At 36.8% G+C, this 17,405-nt stretch overlaps 1 long non-coding RNA gene across 1 annotated transcript in view; it reads left to right on the top strand.

The window, feature by feature from the left end:
- Positions 1 to 1,653: 1,653 nt before the first annotated feature.
- The window catches only part of LOC149259247 (uncharacterized), a 294,553-nt gene continuing 278,801 nt past the window's right edge, over positions 1,654 to 17,405 (top strand). The window contains exons 1-2 of the long non-coding RNA XR_016247014.1: positions 1,654 to 1,785; positions 1,941 to 2,026. This is a non-coding gene — a long non-coding RNA (uncharacterized LOC149259247). The remainder of the gene's footprint in view (positions 1,786 to 1,940; positions 2,027 to 17,405) is intronic.

Below are 17,405 nucleotides of genomic sequence, written 5' to 3'. Positions count from 1 at the left end.
GTCAAAATTTGGTTTAAGTTGTAAGTAGTTTTGTTTGGAGTTTGAAGTAATTTGATTTTTTCTCATTCATGTTGTGTATTTCTTTGTTGTATATTAAATATCTGATCATAACTATACTCTTCATATTTTTAATGGGAAAAAATCTATTCTATTATTTAAAAATCTATTTTATGAAGAGGATGAGATGAAATGTGTCGTCTCTTAAATTATGGCCTATAAAATATTCTTAAATTTTCTTTACTTTTCTTTAAAATTTTCTTTAAATGATACAACCTTAAACTTCACAACCATAACTAAATATGATAGCATGAGTGAAAGAGAGTGAAAGACCCTGACATAGGAGCTTCTTCTTATCTAGTAACTAAAATAATTCCAATTAAATTTACAATAAAACTAAATTCTAAAATATTTATATAAAATCTCTTTACATTATTAATATTCTATCTAAAATTAATTTATCAAATATTAATTTATAAAAAAGACAATAATAACTTTATTTTCTTTCATAAAATTTTATTACTTGAAAATATTAATATAAGTAAGCTCATAAAAACCTGGTATATATATTAAGAAAACGCCCAAACAATATGATTTAAAAAAAATAAAATATCTAAACATTTATTATGCCACTGCACTTTAAAGAATAAACGGTAGAAAATGTATCAAAGTACTTTAATTTATACATGAAATAGCTTTTTTCATTCACTAAAATTAAACAATATAATTTCAAAATTTTTTATTATTTAAAATACATTTTTAAATGCATACATAAATTCAACTAGCAAAATTAATTCAACATTTCGTTTAGATTACACTCAAATACGTATGTGGCTAAGTTTTAAAGCGGCTATTGTATAATTACCATATTTAAATGGTTAGGAAATGTGTTTCAAGATCCAAATATAGAATGCCCATGAGGGAATGACGGCAATTAATTACCATATTTAGATAGTTAGGAAATGTGTTTCAAGATCCAAATATAGAATGCGCATTAGGGAATGACAGCAATTTAATGCGTGGTTGGTTGATTCGGTTTACAGTTAGATAATTACCATATTTAGATGGTTAGGAGATGTGTTTCAAGATCCATATATAGAAGGCGGATTAGGGAATGACAGCAATTTAATGCGGCGCGGTTGGTTCAGTTTATTAGAACCCGCTAACGTAAAGCACTAGAATTTATAAAATTATAGACACATGTCAGCTGGGAACATAACAAGGTGGTAAATTAAATTTCATGGCCAGTTTAAGTTGGCATTTGGACAAATATGGAGGAACAAGACAGCAGTGTGTCCAGATCCGTCTTTCCAACAAGGCTTTTTGGTTTCTTGGACAACGCATCTTCAACGGTTCGAACTTTTGTCTGTATGCTGCACCTTTTCAACTTTTCTGAAGCTTTTTATGTCTCTAGCCGTTGGATGCTTGCTGTCTATTTAACCCCAACTTCAATTCGAATCTGGGCATAATTTTGAGGAATGGCGTAACAATTTGCTTTTGTGCGTGTTCTTTTGCTTTGGTATATGTTCACTGGTTATCTGCTTTTAATATTCTTCCTTTTCATTGGGCTCTTTTTGTGTTTTCACGATGCATTGCTGTTTTTCTTTGGGATTTCTGTTTATGTGTGTTGTTTTTCTGCTTGTTGCTGTGTTTTTTTGTCTGCTTTTGTATGATGCAAGAGAGGAGAACTTGTAGACGGATGAATTTCTTCAGTATTCGCTATTTTGCTCAGGCTTATTGAAGATCCGGAATCCGGCATGGAGTTTGTGTGATTCCTGAGGTGACCAGGTAAAATAACTGTTCTAAATCACATTCCTAGTAGAAAATTTTTTATGGAATTGAGGGAATTCCTATTTATTTTGAGAAACATAGAAATCACAACTCCTATATCCCTAGGACTATAATCTGATCAAATATAAATGTGTTGTTGCTTGGAGCTGCAGAGGATTGGTTTTGGTAGAAGCTCAGTTTGGATTTTGGTACCGCTCCAGAGCATTGGAATTTAATACAGTTGTGAAGTTACAAATCTGTGAGTCATTTCATCAACTCTGCACGTAGAAATGCTATGCAGCTATAGAACATGTTCAATGCAGCAAAAGCATAGAAATAGCTATTTAGCTTTTAAGATTTTTTTTAGATTTTGCATTTGCTTTAGCTCCACAGTTTTATATGCACATGGTGTATGTTACATTTCTTAAGACCCTAATTGTAAATGATTTTATTACCCTAATTTTTTTCTATAATAAAAATAAATGATGATGTTATTACTCTAAAATCATTTCAATTATAGAAATAAATTCGTATTTGTTAGGAGGAAATTTAATTTGTTATTTTATTTATATCAAGTGCGACGAGGCGTGGTTTTAGAGATATGTCGAGAATTTATGACTTCTAGAATATGGATTAAATTAGTAACAACAATGACATGTATATGTAGTTCTAGGTTTCTTTTTAATTATGCAAACACAGGGCTGTACACTCTTCTTCTTTGAACAGGGTTGTACAGTATTCTTCTTTGAACAGTAACCTCGTGAGATTGTGTTTTTGGCTTGTGCGGTGTTTGCTTCTTTAATTATGAAATGAGTGTGGGCACGCTTCTTTAATTATGAAACGAGTGTGTGCTCGTACTATTTATGGCATTTCTGTCTGTTGTAATTTCCAATTTTAACACTCTAATTACTGTATTTAGAGAGAGCACAACTCTGGGGGAGCCGTAAGCTTTACAGTCTTGCTGTAATTATGAAATGGATCTGTGCCCGTACTATTTATGGCGTTTTTGTCGTGTTGTGAGTTTCCAATGTCACTAATTAGAGAGAGCACAACCTGCGCGTATGGGGGCAGCTTTACAATCTTGTTGTAATTATGAACTGAGTCTGTGACCGTACTATTTATGGCGTTTCTGTCGTTTTCTGGTTAATTTCCAATCTTGTTATAATTAGAGAACCTGAGCATATGGGGAGCTTTCCAGTTAATTAAGAAATGAGTCTGCGCCCGTACTATTTGTGGCGTTTCTGTTGTGTTGTGAGTTTCCAATCTCACTGTAATTAGAAAAAGCACAACCTGTACGTATGGGGAGATTTCCAATGTGGCTGTAAATGTCGTGTGGAAATCAGTGGAATGGATGGAGCTTCCCTCTTTTCCAAGAAAACCGATCAAACTCGAGGACTTTTAACCTTTTCCCGTGGAGATATTTCTTTCACCACAAAACCAAACCAGATTATTGGTATTTGTGCGTGTGACAACCTGTTACAACGGGAATGTCCGTAGAGAAAATTAAGACGAGAACTCAAATTAGGGTTTAAGATTTGTAGAACTCAAAGTAGGGTTTAAGATGATTTTTGGTATTTGTGCGTGTGGCAACCTGTTACAAACCAGATTATTGGTATTTGTGCGTGTGACAACCTGTTACAACGGGAAAGTCTGTAGAGAAAATGAACACGAGAACTCAAATTAGGGTTTAAGATGATTATTGGTATTTGTGCGTGTGGCAACCTGTTCCAGCGGGAATGTCCGAAGAGAAAATGAATACCGAACTCAAAATTAGGGTTTAAGATTTGGAGGACTCAAATTAGGGTTTAAGATTTGTTTTGAATCTCGAGAACTAAAATTAAGTCAATATTTTTTTCTTCTTTAAAGTTTGTTTCTAGTTGTTTTTCGGTTAAGACTGACATTTAATTAGCATAGACTTTGGTCTTTTAATCATTAAAATCTTCTAGTGCTTAAAAGTCGTTCAGTTAAAATTAATGTATGCTAATCTGTTTCTGTTTGACATTTAATGTTAGGATGAATTTTTTTAAACTAACTGAATTATAATTAAGGGATTATAATTAAGGTGTTTAAAACACCACCACTTAAAATGGATCAATACTAGTTTATTTAACTTTTTATGGCATCAGATGTGGGGTTTTTAAAATTTTATCTAGAAAAAACAATATAAAAAATAGTACGACATGGTGGTGTTAAAACACATCAGAACTTGGTCCATGGGTTTTTAAAATTTTATCTAGAAAAAACAATATAAAAAATAGTACAACATGTTGGTGTTAAAACACATCAGAACTTGGTCCATTTTAATCCTGGATCTATCAAGTATTAAGAGGAATTAGATCTGGGGTTAGTTTTTAATTATAAAATTCTCAATTAATTTTTATGAGTGCCATGTGCAGCTTGACTCATCTACTTGTGCTGTAGAAGAAGACGCCTCTAGGTGCAATCCTTGTCCAACCATTTTAGTCTATAAATAAATACAGAGGGCCTAGGTCCTATAAATTTAAAGAGGTGAAATTTAATTTTTTGGCAACTTCTCTCTTATGCATTCACAACATGAAAGTTGTGAAGTTAATCATCGTACTTTCCACTAGAGATGAACTAAACACATAGATTCGAATAATATTGTTGTAGAATGAACAAACTTTTTTGTGTAGAATTTATGTGGTTATTCGTTCTCCTTTCTATACCCACTATTGATTGTGGGGTGCAATCCTTGTCCAACCATTTTAGTCTATAATTAAATACAGAGGGCCTAGGTCCTATAAATTTAAAGAGGTGAAATTTAATTTTTTGGCAACTTCTCTTTTATGAATTCACAACATGAAAGTTGTGAAGTTAATCATCATACTTTCCACTAGAGATGAACTAAACACACAGATTACAATAAATTTAAAGAGGCAAAATTTAATTTTTTGGCAACTTCTCTTTTATGAATTCACAACATGAAAGTTGTGAAGTTAATCATCGTACTTTCCACTAGAGATGAACTAAACACACAGATTACAATAATATTGTTGTAGAATGAAAAAACTTTTTTGTGTAGAATTTATGTGGTTATTTGTTCTCCTTTCTATGCCCACTATTGATTGTGGGAGATAGAGGAACACCAACCCGTTTCAAGAAGAAAGGACTTAAAATCAAAACCATACAAATAGCAGGGGTTTAGGAATTTATATTTTGGTTCAAACTTTATTGGATCATGATAAACATAATGTGGGAACTCAATGTTCTAATTCGTCCTTTTTTTTTTACAAATTTTGAGGTGGTGTACCCATTGGATTCCTAATGAGTCAAGGTGGGAAGGTAGAGAGAATAGGACTCATAAATTCACCTTGAAACCACCATTCTCTTTTCTATAGTGATGGGCATTGCCTCTTCACTTATACTCCTTGATTTTTTCTAATGTGATAATGAATTTGAGTATCCACAATTCCATGGAGTATTGTGTCACTATGGTATATCTATGTGATTATCATTGAGTTATCTTCAATGTGTCGAGTTTAGAATAAGGAGTTGGTGCATAAATGCTAGTAGGTGTAAGTTCCATTTTATAATTGTTTCTTTTCAATATGGAGTTAAGATGTGTTATTGATTGGACCATACATCCTTAACAATATCAATTTAATTAAAATGGTGAATTTCAAACAAATAATGTCAATTTCATTATAAGATTATTTCTAAGAACTGATCTCTGAGCAATATTTGAATTGAATATGTTCCAAACATGAAAATTTTATTAGTAGGCATCATTCATTTGATTGTGACATTAATATCGTCATGATGACTTTTATTTTACTATGCATGTATCTACCAAGAGATTAGTCAAGAACACTCATAAATCATGAATCTTAGTTGTCTTTCTTTCACTCTAGCTCTAGATTCAAACTTTTATGATGTGAGAGATAAAAAGCACAAACTGGGTGGACACACTATTATTGTAGATTGATTTAATTTTCATTGAAACATCAAATGCTATAAATGTACTAATTTGAAGTAATGCCTTTAAACGGTGCAAAACCCTATTTCAAAACCATAGTACCAAAATGGAAATCTAAGAGCAAGAATACAATGAAAATTGTCTAACACTAGTTTCTAGAAGGGATCATACTAGATCTAGTGCTTTCCTTGACTAATATTCTCTAGTGAGATGGGTTATTTGTAATTTGGATCTGAGGAAGGTTACCTTTCGTAAACCTACAATTATAGCTTTGCCTCAACACCATTTCTTTCCATGTTAGTTCTATGTGCAAGTTAGAATGAAACCTCTCCCAAGAAAATCTAGAAATGGTTCTAGATGGTTTGTAACACCCTTGGCCAAGAATAGTTGATATGAGGAAGTTAAATAGACAAAAATTATTGGAAGGGAACTCATAGTGACTAAAGAGGGAAGACAATAAAGAGAAGCGGGTTTAGAAGAGGAGGAGTTCTTAAACAATAGGGTGAAGAACCTAGAGTAGTTCAAGGAATAGAAGAAATGTAGAGATTTGTATGGATTCTCTTCTTCTCTTAATAATAAAGCATAATATTTGTTTCCTGGAGTTTTTCTCGACCTTAACACCACTGTTTTCCATGGTGTGAGTTAGAATGGAACCTCTCCCAAAAAATTCTAGGTAGCATATCTAGATGGTTTGTTGGAGTCTTTCTTGCCTAGGGTTTGTCTAAGGTAATGACAATTAATGTATTTGTCTACAAATATCTATATAGTTATTGTTGTAATATATAACCACACAAATATTTTTGGTATAAATTGAAACAAATGTAAAGTGCGAGAGTAAAGACCAAGTGTTGAGAGTCACAAATATACGCTGCAACATTTTATATGGTTGATCTCTTCCAAATATTTTGTATGGGGGGGGGGAATGTATATACAATGAACATGAGGTAGCATATTCTATTTAGGTTGCATAGAGCTTAGGATATATGTTTTCCTTTCTTTTTGTTGCTATTGAGCATATAACCTTTAGAGTTTTGACATATTCAACACAATTCTAAATTGAGAGGATTTTCACGGACATACTTCAAATCTTGTTTTAACTTTTTTTGAGAGCATTTAATTCTTGTTTAAACATTTAGTTAGCATTCTCCAAAATGTACCTAAGATTTCTATACATGATATAACCTAAGGTTTATATACATGATATAACCTAAGGTTTCAACACAATTCTAAATTGAGGGGATTTTCATGGACATATACTTCAAATCTTGTTTTAACTCTTTTTGAGAGAATTTAATTCTTGTTTAAGCATTTAGTTAGCATTTCCAAAATGTACCTAAGATTTCTATACATGATATAACCTTAAGGTTTCTATACATGATATACATGAGGTTGCAAGTTTCTACATGTTGTCTACGAATCTCTAAATTGTTTCTGTAGTAATATATATCCACAACAATATTGTTGGTATAGATTGAAACAAATGCATAGTAGTGATACTAAAGCCCAAGCATTGGGCGTCACTGATATGTGCTTCAACATGTTATATGGTTGGTCTATTTGAAATATTTGTATGTGGGTAATGTATATAATGACACTGCGCACGAGGTAGCATATTTTGTTTAGATTTCCTAGTGTTTAGGGTGGATGTTTTCTTACTTTGTGCTTCTATTGAGTGTATAGGCTTTGGGGTTTTGACAAATTCTAGATGATTCTAATTTGAGGTTATTTTCATGTTGGTACTTTTAACTATTCTTGAGGGCATTTAGACCTTGTTTAGGCAAGCATTTAACATGCTCCAAAAGTATTTCTAAAGTTTCTAGTTAGCATAAATTGGGGGTTGTAGGTTTCTATGTGTTAATGTCTATAAATATCTAAACCATTGTCATTTTAATAGATATCCGCACCAATATGCTATTATAAATTGAAATAAATGCATAGTGGTGAGACTAAATCCCAAGCAACGAGAGTCATGTTTTCTTCAACATATTATGTGCTAGATCTCTTCCAAATATTTTGTATGGTGTATGTTATCACAAAACTAGTACTTTAATTTAAGACAAATGTAACATGGAAATGTTACCATTGTCACCTAGGTAATCACTTCCCTCTCATTAGTGAAGGATGGATCCAACACAAGGGTGGATTCCCTAGTGACCTCAAGGAATCCTTAGGCAAGAGATAAATCAAGTATAATGCCTTCTATATTAATGACTCACACCACCACCACTAGTTCAAAATGTTCAAGGTGAGAACAAGGTGGTTTATTCAAAGCAACATATTTCCATATTTGATTGTGAGGAGTTTTTAAGTCAATTTATGATATTTAACAAGTTAAAATCGATCTTATCCCACACACTATCTGTTACCCACCAAAGGACCCAATAGGATAAATTTTCTCCCATACTTATTTTCAATTGGCAGCTAGCAGCTCTTGACAACTGCCAATTGTGCTAGTTGATCTTCGCTCCTTAAGCTAGTTATATGCCCCCTGGGCCCTCACCCATTTGTTGAGAGGATATCTTTGAATGTGGGCCATCCAATCCTGTCTTTCATTGTACGATCAGGTGCTTATGGTTGTTTTGGCACATTTATATGGATTATTGGGTGACTTGGAAGGAGGAAGGGTTTTCACTGCAGTCTTGTTCCCTCACCTTAAATGTTGGGGGGGGGGGGGGGGGTTAATCCTCAACCCTAGTCCCATGGGATCTCCCCTATTGGCTTATAGCTTCAGGATGGGCACTACTTGGGAAACCCCAATTTTGGTAGCACGGTCCCGTTTTCCCACATCATATTTTTCACTCCCCTCTGCAGATTACATGTCCTATTTCATCATCTTCTCCCTCTAGGTCCACATGACCATTGCTTCCACAAGGCTCTAGTACTTCCCCTCCCCTTGTCCACATGTCTGGGTCATGCTTGGAGCGTTGCCCTGAATGTTGATGCAACTAAAAAAAAGGATTAAAATCATATCATGGCCACATACAAAAGGAAATAATACCACAAAATGTAAAGTCGGGATATTATATTAGTGCGTGGGAAAAAGCCAAACATGATCTCTACTCCTTCATTATGGCCACACCTTGGTTCCTAGGGCTTGATGAGTGCCCCTGCATCATTAAGGAACCAATGCATTGTAGGTTTTAACCCCGTACAGAAATTACCAGCATACGAATTCTAGAACACAGAAAATAAACAATGCGAGAGCATAACACATATACACAGAGATTTTCCCCTGGATCCCAAAACCGGGACTACCAGCTTGATTTTTCATTATGTTCCTTTCAATGCTACAATACATATTTATACATGCTGAAGCATCCAATACCATGGACCGAAAACCATCGCGTCCAAAATACATGTGCAAAAATCATGCACAAAACCATAGGTGGGTCTGCCCAACCTAACATAGGGTCCAAAACCAAAATTTTCCGGGGCGCTGCCCCGGACCCCATAAAGTGGGGTTATGGGTGCCCCTCAAACCCCCTGTTAACTACGTGGAAAGAATATAACACAACCCAACATTCTCCCACTTGTTTTCTTTCCACATGGGGCCACAAGAGAGCTTAGTCATTTTTCCAGCCCTGAAATGCCCATTGTCTCTTCTACAATATTCTTCAAAGTGTCCATCTTTACCAACAACACCTTTTCGTCTTCTATCATATCCCTCACAAAGTGATACTGAACATTAATGTGCTTTGTCTTTGAATGATATGCGGGGTTCTTGGCTGTCACAGTCTATCCTTATAGCTTCCTGTACTAACCCCATACTTGAACACAATCTCTGCAACCAAACTGCTTCCTTGCTTGCATGAGTGGCTGCCATGTATTCTGCCTCTGTAGTTGACAGTGCCACTACAGATTGTTTCTTACTCATCCAACTGATTGCACCTCCAAATAGGTTAAACACATACCCACTTGTAGATATTCTCTGATCCAGATCTCCAGCGCAGTCTGCATCAACAAAGCCATGAATATCTAACACTTTGTCTAATTCTGGTCTTCCTGGGTAGCACAAACCTTAATCATTAGTGCCACGCAAATACCTGAAAACCCGCTTCATTGCTGTCCAATGCTCCTTCCCTGGTTTTGACATAAACCTGCTCAATACTCCCACTGCATGTGCAATGTCTAGTCTAGTACAGACCATTGCATACATCAGGCTACCGACTGCACTTGCATATGGAACACGGTACATGTCCTCTTCCTCTTCTTGTGTCTTGGGACACTGTTCAGCAGATAACCTTCACCGGTTTACTATCCTGCATAAACCTCTGCAATATTGTCTCGACATACTTCCTCTGGTTTAACCAGAGCTTCCTCTTTGCCCGATCTCTTTTAATTTCCATGCCCAAAATATGGTTTGCAGCACCAGGATCTTTCATGTCGAATTTGGAGGACAATTGGGTCTTCAAATCCTGGATAACTTCTTTGTCATTTCTAACCAACAACATATCATCCACATATAAGACTAGATAAATAACACGGTCACCAATTAATTTAAAATACACACAGTGATCTGCTTTGCTTCTGGTGAAGCCAAGTCTCCGTATAAATGTATCAAATTTTTGATACCACATCCTTGGTGACTATATTAACCCATATAGAGACTTCTTTAACTTACATACCAGTTCTTTCTTACCCTTCACCGCAAAGCCTTTAGGTTGCTTCATGTAGATCTCCTCTTCTAGATCCCCATGAAGAAATGCTGTCTTCACATCCATCTGTTCTACCTCAAAATCAAAAGCAGCAGCAACAGATAAAAGTAATCTAATAGAAGTTACTTTGGCAACAGGAGAAAAAATATCACCAAAATCAATTCCCGGCACCTGGGAATAACCTTTTGCTACCAACCGAGCTTTGTATTTCTCCACTTTTCCTTCTGCATTTGTCTTCTTTTTGAACACCCATTTGCTACCAATAGGTTTCCTTCCAGCCGGCAACTCCACCAGATCCCAAGCCTCATTTTTGTGCAATGCCATTTCATCAACCATGGCCTCTTTCCAGAGTTTTCCATCCTCTGAATCCACTGCTTCCTTCACAGTTCTGGCATCATCATCAGTAACAGACAAAGCAAAATTTGAATAGAAAGCAGATGGACTATACCTTTCTGGCTGCCTTCTTTCTCGAACTGATCTTCTCACAGTAGAAGTTTGTGGCTCTTCATCTTCAGATTCCTCCTCTGCTGTAGAGTCTGATTCTTCCTCCTTTAGCTCAAACTCTATCTTCTCAGGTTCCTTTGGTTGGACTTCATGTTTAATAACATCTTTCACCTCTCTGAACACCACATCTCGGCCGTACATAACCTTCCTTGTTACTGGGTTTCAAAGCTTATAGCTCTTTAAACCATCCTTATACCCAATAAAGATGCACTTTTCAGATTTACTATCCAACTTTGTTCTTTTCTCCTTTGGAACATGTACATATGCATCACATCCAAATACCCTCAGATGTGAAAGAGAGGGTTTCTTACCAGTGCATACCTCTTGTGGAGTCTTATCCTCCAACGCTGATGAAGATGACCTGTCGACCAGGTAACATGCAGTATCCACTGCCTCTGCCCAGAATTCCTGTCCTAACCCGGCGCCACTGAGCATGCTCCTTGCCCTTTCCATCAACGTCTTATTCATTCTTTCTATAACTCCATTTTGTTGAGGTGTATATGGAGTAGTCTTCTACCGTGCTATACCACACTTACAGAATTCTTCAAATTCCTTGCTACAAAACTCTCCACCATTATCTGTCTTCAACGCTTTTATCTTCTTCTCTCTCTGATTTTCCACGAGAGCCTTAAATTATTTAAACCTGTCAAAGACTTTAGATTTCTTCTTAAGGAAATATATCCATGTATTCCTTGAGAAGTCATCTATAAATGATACATAGTACACAGACTTACCCAGTGATGGAACCTTCACAAGTCCAAACACATCACTGTGCACAAGCTCTAATATTTGTTTTGCCCTCTTACTACCAGAGGGGAAACTCACCCGATTTTGCTTCCCATATACACAATTTTCACAGAAATCAAAATCCAGAGAGCTATTACTCATACCTTCTACCATACCTTTACCATGAACTATTTGAAGGCCCTTCTTTCCAATGTGTCCAAACCTTTGATTCCACAACATGGTCTTCTCTCCAGAGACCACTAAATTTTCAGCTCCACTTTCAGGAACCACAGAACTGTTGCACCTATAAAAAACAATGCTACCTTGTAGCTTGTACAAAGTTCCAATCTGAACTCCTCGCATCAATACCAGTGCTCCCCGAACCATCTTGCAGGTATCTTTCTTGAACACTGTTTTTACACCTGCGTCATCCAGTTTGCTTACAGAAATCAGATTTCTAGCCAATGCAGGAATATGTAGAACACCCGGAAGTGTTCTAACTTCTAACCCTTCCACCTTGCAACTTCAACTTTACTTTTCCGCAACTAATGATTCTAGCCTTCCTGTCATCCCCCAAGAAAACATCACCACCATCATATTTTTCATACTCACAGAACCACTCTCTATGGGGAGTGAAGTGAAAGGATGCACCTGAGTCAATCAACTATACCTCATGATCTACATGTGTACTTGAAGAAGCCAAGTACACATCCCCACCTTTATCTGAGGTGGTTTTCGCCTCTGCAGAAGGAGCATCATCAGATCCCTTTCCCTTATCAGGAGCTTTAGATTTACAGTCCCTTTTGTAGTGCCTTTCCTTTTCGCATTTTCAGCACACCACCTTTACAGGTTTTCCTGGAGATTTAGATCTCTCTCTAGATTTAGATCTCCCACTCGATGAATTATTTTTGTTTCTGTTCTGGGACCGTCCTCTTACAGACAAGGCATCACGATTCTGGCTTTCCATATTTTTCCATCTCATCTCCTCTGTCAGCAAGCATGAGACTATTTCATCAAAATGCAAGGCAGTTGCATTGCTACCTATTGCAATAACCAGACTATCCCACGAATCTGGTAGAGAACACAACAAACTGATGCACTTATCTTCATCTGAAATTTTAATATCAACAGATGCTAACTTGCTTACCACAATATTAAATGCATTCAAATGCTCTGTGATCGAGTCTCCATCTTTCATCCTCAGGTTATACAGCTTTTTCCGCAGGAACAGTTTATTCACCAGAGACTTAGATTGGTACAAAGTCCCTAACTTGTCCCACAAAGCCTTCACCGTAGCTTCCCCTGATACATTCAGCAATACTGAATCTGAGACACACAATCGTATTGTGCTCTTTGCCTTTCGATCCAACTTCTTCCATTCTTCATCGGGCACTTCCATTGGTTTAGTACCCGGATCTACCGCAATCCACTAGTCTTTATCCACCAACAGATCCTCCATCTTGAGTTTCCACAACTCAAAACTCTGACCATTAAATTTCTCGATCTCTATCTTTCCACTGCTCGACATCTTCTTTCACCACTAGAATCGATCTCGCAGATCTCCCACTGAATAGGGTCTACCACAGGCCCGAGTGAAACCCCTCAACAACAAAGGCGTCCCCTTGAAGCCAAAATAGCTCTGATACCAAATGTAGGTTTTAACCCCGTACAGAAATTACCTGCATACGAATTCTAAAACACAGAAAATAAACAATTCAAGAGCATAACACATAAAACACATATACACAGAGATTTCCCCTCGTGGATCCCAAAACCGAGACTACCAGCGTGATTTTTCATTATGTTCCTTTCAATGTTACAATACATATTTATACATGTCGAAGCATCCAATACCATGGACCGAAAAACCATTGCGTCCAATACCATGGACCGAAAACCATCGCGTCCAAAATACATGTGTGAAAATCATGCACAAAACCATAGGTGGGTCCGCCCAACCTAACATAGGGTCCAAAACCAAAATTTTTCGGGGCGCTGCTCCGGACCCCATAAAGTGGGGTTACGAGTGCCCCTCAAATCCCTTGTTAACTACATGGAAAGAATATAACACAACCCAACATGCATGTCCCAACCTCTGGTCGGTGATGAACTACCCCACCTTAAGGGGGTAATAATTGTTTATATCATACACAACATGCTCTCATCCCCTAGAGCCCCGAGCAATATAATAAAAAAAATCAAGAAATGGCAAAAGGAAAATGAAAAAGGGTGGAAAAACAAAGGTTGGGGTAACTACATATATACTCCCAAATATGTGGACATCCCTCATCATTGCCACCCTTGAATCCATGGCATTTGGCCTTGAGACTTGTGTCCCAATCCGCCGCATCATTATCCACATGATGCCTATCACTTGTAGGATGTACCTAGGACATGTCTTTCCCTTTAGGGGTTGGGAACACCTAATAGGGTTGTTTATTAGCCACTCCTACCTAGGGAGGTAACACTATTACATGCTCAAAGCCCCAAATTTGGAAGGGAAACCCATTATGAAGTCTCATTTGTGCCCTTGATTAACAAGCTTGGTTCACTTAGATGCACTAATGAATTATTGTACTTGATGGTGAGGAGACGCATTGGATCTTATGCGTAATTGGCAGGTGGTTTCATCATGGGTTGGGCAACTTAACTGGGGCCCAAGCCCACCAGAGGATCATATTGACACTTGTAGGGGATGCGTTGAGAGCCATGGGACTCTGTCATGTGATAGAGCATTATCTCATCTCATGGGCACCTTCAACAACTTGTTCGTTGCCCCACATTATTCGCGAGATGATGCACTTGGACTAACTTTGCCCCCAGTCGGCTTAGTAGTGTACACATGGTTTGGAAGCTGATCTAAGGCCCAAAGGAGGTTTGTCTCACCCTTGAGACATGGGAGGGAATGCACCATCTACAGAGCACTCATTTGGAGTAGTCTATAGGCTTATCTTTCACCAGGAGACCCATGAGACCAGTGTTTGTGCCCCATTTGGAGCACCACATGATGACTTACATGGACATCAAGGGGCCATCCCCTTGTGCATCATTTATGGAGCCCTCTCTCTCATTTTGGCACTTAGAGGACTTAACGTGGCCTTCCAATGGCCTCATTTCATCATGACGTCATCATTTCAACCTACTATTGGATGGTTTATTCATAATTTTTGGAGCTACTTGGTGGGGCTTGTCCCTAAGGACTTGATTTTGCACATTAATATAATGTTAGGGGCTTAGAATAGGAATTCGACCTCTTAGAGGTCTCATATAAATATAACTAGCTCTCATGTGAGAGAGTATCATCATCACTTGTACTTCTCTTGTAAAAATAATTTTGCACTTGTTTTCTTGGATAAATTGGAGACTCTTTGATGCATTTCGATATCTTTCGAAGCTAGATTTTCGATCTTTCTTGGAGCTACTTCTTTGATCTATGGTTGGATATATCTCCTGTCATCTTGTAAGTGCCATTTTATTTAATATTTTTCTTGGAATAATGTCTAATGTGTGGAATTATTGCAACTAGCTAAATCTTTTGTACCCTAATTTGTTGAATATCATTGTAAAAGATTGTTTGGTTGTAAATTGCACGTTACTCATTGTATGACAATTAGATGAATGTTCCTAGTGGACTAAAATTTGTTTTTCTTCCATGAAATTCCATAGGTTGTGGGTGGGTAAATGTTGAAGCTTTGTTGCTAGGGCATCCATCTTTAGCCTCCTTGAAGAAGAATTTGGAAATGGTGACCACTGCCTCTCTCTCTCTTTTCTCTCCTCTAAATTTTTGGCCCCTCTCATTTGGATAGCTAGCCAGGGCATCCTGCAAATTTCATTAGAGAAGGAATTTTGCAAATCCGTTTGGAAAGAACTCTCCCTTAGTGTTTTCTCCAGAGGATCTCAAAATTCAGTTGAGTTCCCACGGTGGATTCTCCATAAACTTTGATGCCATAGATGTGCCCTAGAAGGAAAACCTAGCTTGAATCTCTTGGATAGGTGGCTTTCTTAAGGGTCATATGAACTTAGTATTCAGTGGAATAAACCCTAAGAGACCCTTTCCTTTGTCTTATCTTGACCTAGTGAATACTTTGGAGGAATTTCTTCCCACGTATATCCTAAAGACCTAGGTTTGGCGTAAGTCCTAAATTAGGTCTCTCAACGAAAGTGAAACCCTATTTAAAGTGTCCAATCATCTTGCAAAACTTCTTGAGAAGTCCTATTTCATCTTGGAAGTCTTGACCTTGGACATACTCATCATCGTTGACTATCCTTATCCCCAAGTCTGCATTTTCCTCCTAGGTCTTTCTTGGAGAGCCTTTAGCTTCTTTGAACCATTGCGCCCTAATTGAGTCTCTCCTTGAATGGGCCTTGTCATAGTTGCGGGGGAGCGCCCCCCCCCCCCCGCGCACCCGCTCCCAATCCGCGCTCTGGGCGGGAGCGACTCGGGAGCGGGTCGAGAGCGCGCTCCCGAAATCGCTCCCGAAAAGGGAGCGATTTCGGGAGCGCGCTCCCTAAAAAAACTTTCGCTCCCTGCCTTTTCAGGAGCGTTTTGCCTTTTTTGCATTTTTTTTTTGTAGTAATGTTCGAAATGCAATTTTTTTTGAAAGAAACAAATAGTTTTTGAGTGGGGCAGCTTAATGATCAAGTCTAGGCCCTAGTATTGATATGCTATTCATGGTAATGTTAAATTCTTAAAGTAAAAGTGACATTTTCTTTAATTTTCATTTTCATCCTTTTACTTAAATTTTTGACATTACCATGAAATGACTCAGGATGTTTGAGAGTGGTTTCGTCCTCATTGGATTTCATATGGAGAAAGTAGAATTTTAGATTTCATTCAAAATCCAGCAGATTTATCAGTTTTTCAGGATTTCAGGATTGGGGGATTGCAATGTTTCCATTGAATTTTGTCATGTATTAGGGTATGGAAATTGTATTTAATCAAGAGTACCAATCCCTCTATGTACCTTGATGTTAGTGACATTGGTTGTCGAACTCCTCTATCATGACCCTTCTAAAAATGTACGCATCACTCAAACAAAATCTTGACTTGACATGCTATGCTTTTTCTATCTTATGTTAATGCTTAGAGGGTGATATTAATGACAAAGATCCCCATACAGATACAAAGGTAATGACAAAGATACCTCTGGATATTAATGCTTGGAGGGTGATATTAATGACAAAGATCCTGATTTTGCAACAAGACTAAAAAATTAGATATTTCTCGTGGTGGCAAGAGGCCCAAGCATAAGAAATAGATAATAGATTTACTTCTCTTTTCTAGTTTCTAGTAGCTTTTATAACTATTGACTCTTTCATATTTATTATGATATTTTTTTAAACAATATATGACAATTTAAGTTTGAAGTTGGCAATTATAACTCATTAGTAATGAATTATGAATATGATGCTTCATGAAAGTTGAAAGTTGTTTCATTTCATTTCATTTTATAACATTTCATTTCATGTTAGATATTATTTGTTGTAATGGTTACACTTAGCTTACAAGTACAACTTTGGTGATCAATGATGATAAATGTTATATATTGAATTTTGAAAGCTTGAAACTTTAAGATTGATGAATCATGAGACTCAATATGTTGTATGTTACTATGTTACTAACTTGCGGACGTGGTTGATGAAGATTATAACTTCTAGATGATTGTTGTTATATGGTTCAATCTATGCTTTTTTATGTTTTTTATATCTAATTCATCATTCTACATGTTTTTGTTGACATATATGTATCAAAAATTAAAAAATATAAAAAATATATATATTTTTAAAAAATCGCTCCGGGATTCGCTCCCAAACCG

The sequence above is a fragment of the Pinus tabuliformis genome, chromosome 6 (genome assembly GCF_031772625.1).
Source record: "Pinus tabuliformis cultivar Carrire ecotype Pingquan chromosome 6, CPIR1, whole genome shotgun sequence".
Lineage (NCBI taxonomy): Eukaryota > Viridiplantae > Streptophyta > Pinopsida > Pinales > Pinaceae > Pinus > Pinus tabuliformis.
This window is presented reverse-complemented; position numbering and strand designations above follow the sequence as displayed.